Here is a 6498-nt window from a genome sequence, read left to right as displayed (position 1 = left end):
AGAAAGAAAGAAAAGAAAGAAAGATGGAAGACAGAAAGGAGAAAGATCGAAAGAAAGAAAGATCAAGAAAGAAAGACAAGAAACGAAAGAAAGATGGAAAACGAAAAATAGAAAAAGAAAGGAACAAAGAAAAGCAGAAAAGAGTGGAAAGAAAAGAGAAAGAGAAAGAAAGAAAGAGGAGAAAGCGAAAGAAAGAAAGAAGAAAGAGAAAGAGAAAGACAAAGGATGGAGAAAGAAAAAGAGAAAGAAGAAAGAAACGGTGGACGAGAAAAACGAAACGAAAGAAAGAAGAAACGAAAGGAAGGAGACAAGATTTTTATAAAGATGGAATGACGGAAGGAAAAGGAGCAAAGAGAAAGAAACACAAAGAAAGAAAGAAGCAGATAAAAGAAGAAAGCAAAGAAAGAAAAGAAAGAGGGACGAAAGAAAGAAAAGAGAATAGAACGAGAACGAGACAAGAACGATGGAAAGAAACAGAAAAGCACGACGAAAAAGAAAGAGAAAGATACGAAAAGAAAGGAGGACAAAGAAAGAAGAGAAAGAAAGCTAGAAAGAAAGAAAAAAGAAAGGAACTAAAGAAGAAAAAAGGAAGCAAAGAAAGATGGACAAGAAAACCAGAAAAGGAAAGAAAGACAAAAGGAAGAGAAAGAAAGAAAAAGAAAAAGGAAAGAAAGAAAGAAAGAAGAAAGGAAGAAAGAAAGAACAGGAAGAGCAAGAAAGAAAGAAACGAGAAAAGATGGAAGAAAGGAAAGATGCACGAAAGGCCGAAAAGAAAGAAACGAAGAAAGATATAAAGGAAAGATGGAAAGACAGAAAAGAATAGAAAAGAAAGAAAGAAGAAAAGAGAAAGAAAGAACGAAACAGAAAGATAGAGAAAGGAAACGCGAAAGACGGGAAAAGAAAGAAAGCGAAAGGAAAGAAAGAGATAAGAAAGAAAAAAGAAAGAAGAAAGAAGAAAGAAAGAAAGACGAAAGAAGAAAGTAAGAAAGAAGAAAATAAAAGAAAGAAAAAGAAAAGAAAGAGAAATAAGAAAGATAAGAAAGGAAAGAACAGAAAGATAGAAAGAAGAAAGGCGAAAAAAAGTATGGAAAGAAAAGAAGAAAGAACGAGAAAAAAGACAGCAAAGAAAGATGGAAAGGGAAAGAAAGAAAGAAAAGGGCAAGAAAAAGAAACGGAAAGATGGGAGAAAAAGAAAGAAAAAAGAAAGAAAGGAAAGAAAAAGAAAGAAAGAAAAAGGGAAAAGAAAGCGAAAGTAAGACGAACGAAAAGAAAAGGAACGAAAGAGAAAAGAAAGGATAAAGAAAATATGGAAAAGAAAGAAAGAAAGAGAGAGAGACGATGGAAAAAGAAAAGGAAAGATAGGAAAGATGGGGACGAAAGAAAGAAAGCTAAGAAGACAGAAAGAAAGAAAGGAACGAAAAGGACAAGAAAAGCGAACGAAAGAAAAGAAGAAAAGAAACAAGCTTAAAGGAAGAAAGAAAGCAAGGAAGAGACGAACGGAATAGTAAGGAAAAGAAAGAACGAAGAAGAAAGAAGAAAAAACGAAAGGAAGAAAGAAATGAAAAAGAAAAGAAAGGAAAGTGGAAAGACTGACGAAAGAAAAGTTAAAAAACGAGAAAGAGAAACAGAAAGAAAAAGATGGAACAGAAAGAGAAAGAAAGGAAAGGGAAAGGAAAGTAAAGGAAAAAGAAGAAATAAAGTAGCAAGCGAAAGAAAAGAGGAAAGGACAAGAGGGAAAAGATAGAAAGCAAAGAAAGAAACGGAAAGTTGGAAAAAGAAAGAAAGAAAGAAAGAAAAGCTGAAAGCAAGAAAAAAAGAAAGAAAGAAGAGACGAAATAACGAACGATAGAAAAGAAAGAAGAAGCAAGGAACGAAAGATAAAGGAAGAACAGAGAAAAGAACGAAGGAAAGAGAAAGAAAGAACGACAGAAAACAAGACAGAGAAGAAAGGATTTTAAGAAAAGAAAGACAGAGAAAGATTGGAAAGAGATGGGAAAAAGAAAAGATAAAGGAAAAGGACTAAAGAAGAAAGAAGACAGATAGGACAGGAAGAAAAAGAAAGAAATGGATACGATGGCAAAGAATTGCGATAAAAGGAAAGATGGAGAAAGAAAAGAAAGAAAAGACGAATGGAACGACAAAAAAGAAAAGAAAAAGAAAGAAAGGAAAGAGGAAAGAAAAAGAAAGGAGAAAGAAAGGAACAGAGAAGAAAGAAAGTGGAAAGGAAAGAGTGGAAGACAAGATAAAAGAAGGGAAAAGGAAAGATGGTAACGAACGAAGCAAAAGAGAAAAAAGAAAGAACGGAAAAGAAGAAAAAGAAAAGAGAAAGAAGCAGCACGATGGACTAAGAAAGATGGAAAGAAAAGAAGAGAAAAAGATAAGAAAGAAAAAAAGAAAGAGAAAACAGAAAGAAAAAGAAAGAAAGAAAAAAGAAAGAAGAACGATGGGAATGGAAAGTGGAAAGAAAGGAAAAGAAAAGAAGAGAAAGTAGATGGCACGCAGATAGGAAAAAAGAAAGATGGAGAAGAAGCAGGAAAGAAAGAAAAAGAAGGAACAGGCAAGGAGAAAGAAAGACAGCGATAAGCTGGCAGAAAAAGAAAGAGACACGAAAAAGAAAGAAAAGATAACACGCGAAGAAGAAAGGGAAAGAAAGAAAGAAACCGAAAAGTGAAAGAAAGTGGAAAAGAGAAAGTGAAGAAAGAACGAAAAAGGAACAAAAAGAAAGGAAAGAAAGAAGAAAGTGGAAAAAAAACGAAGAAAAATAAGAACAGATGGATAAGAAATAAAGAAAATTTTGGGAAATGAAAGGAAAGAAAACGGAAATCGATTGGAAATAAGAAAAAAGAAAAAAAGGAAATAACGAAAGGGGGCAAGAAAGAAGATGGAAAAGAAAGAAAGAAAAGAAAAGAACAGGAAAACGAAAGAGAGAAAGGCATAAGAAGAAGAGAGATGGAAAGAAAGAAAGAAAGAAAGATGGGAAAGAGAAAAAGAAGAAAAAAGGAAAGAACCTGGAAATAAGAAAGAACGAAAGAACGATGGGAAAGGAAAGAAAGAAGACAGAAAAGGTGGAAGAAAAGAACGAAGAAAAGATGGCAAATGATGGAAAGCTGGTAAGAAAAGAAAGATCATAGAAAGAGAAAGGATTGGAAATAAGAAAGGAAAGAAGAAAGAAAAAAATAAAGAAAATGAATAGCGGAAAAAGGAAAGAACGGAACGAGAAAGAAAGAAAGATGGAAAGATAAGAAGAAGAAAGAAAAAGGATGATGAAAGAAGAGACCAAGAAAAGGAACAAGAAAGAAGAACGATGGAAGAAAGAATAAGAAAAAGATGGAAAGAACGAAAGAAGACAGAAAAGAAAGAAAAAAAGAGGAAGAAAGAAAACAAGAAGAAAGCAGGATAGAAGAAAAGAAGAAGAAAGGAGGAACACGAACTAAAAAAAAAGAAAGAGAAAGAAAAGAATAGAAAGAACGATGGAATACAGAAAGAAAGATGGGAAATGAAAAATGTAAGGAAGCAAAAAGATTTAGAACGAAGAGAGATACAGGGAATTTCTTCCCCCCCCCCTTTCCCCCCCCCCCCCCTCCCCAAGAAAAGAAAGAAAAGAAAAGAACAAAGGACGAAAGAAAAGAGATAGAAAGAAAGACAGGGAAGACAAGGAAACAAGAAAAGACAAAGAAAGAAAAGATGTGGAAAGGGAAGAAAGAGAAAGAAAGAGACAAGAAGATAGACCAAGGAAAAGAAACAAGAAAAGACGATGGATAGACAAAGAATGAAAAAGAAAAGAAGAAAGAAGAAAAGAAGAAAGAAGAAAGAAAGAAAGAAAGAAAGATGAAAAGAAAGATGGGAAGAAAATAGAAAGATGGAAACGAAAAGAAGAACGAAAGATTGGAAAAGAAGGCTGGGAAGAAAGAAAAGAGATAAGGAACGATGGAAAGAAGAGAAAGACAAAGAAAAAGAAAGATTGGATAAAGATTAAAGATGGCAAAGAAGAAATGGAAACGAGGAAAAAACGAAAGAAGAAGAAAGGAACGCAGACAAGAAAGATGGATTGGAAAGAAAAGAAAGAAACGAAGAAAGAAAAAGAAAAGAAAGAAAAGAAAAATGAAAGAAAGAAAAGAAGAGATAAAGAAATGAAGAAAAGAGAAGAAAATGAAAGGAAAGAAGAAAGACAAGAAAGAGGAAAAACGAAAGGAAAGAAAGAAGAGAAAGAAATAAGATGGAAAGGAAAAGACAAATAAGAATAAGGAAAAAAAGAAAGAACAAGAAAGATGCGAAAAAAGAAATGGATTGGAATGGAAAGGAAAAAGGAAAGAAGAAAGGAAAGCAAAAGAAAGACTGGAAAAGCAGAAAGGAAGCTCAAGAAGAGCAGAGAAAGCAAAACGAGGGAGGAACATAAGAAAGATTTGGCAATGAAAAGAAAGCAGATAAGGAAAGAAAGAAAGAGGCAGAAAAGAAAGAAAGGATTGGATAAAAAAAAAGAAAAGAAAGAAAAAAAGGAAAAACTAAAAAAGAACTAAAGAAAGAAGAAAGAGATTATGGAAAAAAGAAAGAAAAAGAAAGCTTCTGAAAGGAAAGAAAGGGAAAGAAAGAAAAGAAAGAAAGATGGAAGGAAAGACTAAAAAAAAGAAGAACAGAGAAAAGAAGGAAAGAAAGAAAAAAAAGACAAAAACAAAGAAGAAAGAGAAGGAAGCCAAAAGAAACGAAGAAAGAAAAAGAGAAAAAGAACAAGAAAGGAAAGCAATAGGAAAGAAGGAAAAAAGAAGACAAGGAGAGGAAGGAGGCGAACGGAAAGATGGAAAGAAAGAACGATAAAGAGAGAAAGACGAAGAAAGGAAAGAAGAAAAAAAAGAAAGAAGAAAAAAAGAAAGATCAAGAAACGTGGAAAGAAAGAAAGAAAGAAAAAGATAGACGAAAAAGAAAAGGAAAGAAAGACAACGAAAAAGAAGAAGAAAGCTGGCGAAAACAGACAAGCAGAGAAAAAGAAGAAAGCAAGAAGAAAGATGGAAAAGATGGTAAGAAAAAGAAAAAGGAAACGAAAAAGAAGAAGGAGAAGAAGAAAGAAAGAAAGCAGAAACAAGAGAAAGATGGAAACGAAAGAAGAAAAGATTTTAAAGATAGAGAAAGATTTACAGAAAGAAAAGAGAAAGAGAAAGAAAAAGAAGATTGGAAGAAAAAGAAAAAGATGGAAGAAGAAAGGAGAAAGAAGAGAAGAAAGAAAAGAAAGAAAGAAAGAAGGGAAAAAAGAAAGAAAGATGGAAGATGGAAAAGAAAGAAACGAAAGAAAGGAAAACAGAAAGATGGAAGCAGAACGCAGATAGACCGAAGACACAGAGAAAAGGAAAAAGAAGAAAGGGAAAGAAGAAGAAAGAACAAGAAAAAGAAAGAAAAGAGAAAGAACAGAAAACCGCTAATAAAGAAAAGAAGAAAAAGAAAAAGAAAAAGAAAGAGAAAAGATAGGAAAAGAAAGAGAAAAAGAAAGAAAGAAAAAGAAAGAAAGAAAAAAGAAAAGAAAGTAAAAGAAAGAAACACAGCGAAAAAGAAAAAGAAAAGAAAAGAAAGAAAGGAAGATAGAGGGAAAAGAAAGATTTTGGGAGAAGCCAAAAGAAAGAAAAAAAAGAGAAAGGAAGAAAAGAAAGAAAGGAAAGTGAAGAAAGAACGAAGAAAAGAGAAAAAGATAAGAAGATTGGAAAGACAGAAAGACGGAAGAAAGAGTGAAGAACGAAAAGAAAGAAGAGATAAGAAAACAGAAGAAGAAGAAAGAAAGAGAAAGAGAAGAGAAAGGAAAGGAAAGATGGAAAAGAATAAGAGAAACAGAAGAAAAACAGATGGAACGAAAAAAGAAAGATAGAATGAAAGAGAAGGAAAAAGAAGAAAGAAAAGAACGAAAGACAAAGAAAAGAACAAGAACGAGAAGAGAAAGGAAAGAACAGAACAAGAAAGAAGACAAAGAAAAGAATAAGAACGACGAAAGAACAAATCGAAAAATAGAATAAAAAGAGAGAATAGAAAAGGAAAAAGAAAGAAAGAAACAAGGCGACAGAAAGAAAGATTCAGAGCCAACGAAAAAGAAAGCGAGGAGGGGGGGGGGCTGGAGATAGAACGAGCGAGCGAGGAGAGCGGGAGTAGAAGACCGACGGAAAAAGAAAAGAAAAGAACAGAAAAGGAAGCGGAAAGAAAGAAAGAAAAAGAAAAAAGAAAAGAGAAGGAAAAGAAAGGAAGAACGACAAAGACAGAAGACGAAAGAGCGGAGAGGGGAGAAGCGGGAGGAAGGGAGAGCGAGAGAGAAGGAGAGGAGAGGAAGAGAGAGGGGGCGCGACGAGAGCGGGAGAGGTGGAGAGAGAGAGAGAAGAGAGGGAGGAGAGAGAGCAGGGAGGAGAGAGAGAGAGCGCTGAAGAGAGAAGGAGAGGGAGGAGCGGGAGGGAGAAACGAGAGGAGAGAGGGAGAGAGGAGAGCGAGGGAGAGAGAGAGGCGAGAAGCGGGAGAGAGAGAGAGAGAGCG

This window comes from Rhinopithecus roxellana, chromosome 22 (genome assembly GCF_007565055.1).
Source record: "Rhinopithecus roxellana isolate Shanxi Qingling chromosome 22, ASM756505v1, whole genome shotgun sequence".
NCBI lineage: Eukaryota > Metazoa > Chordata > Mammalia > Primates > Cercopithecidae > Rhinopithecus > Rhinopithecus roxellana.
The sequence above is the reverse complement of the archived record's forward strand: the minus strand, read 5'-3'. Positions refer to the sequence as shown.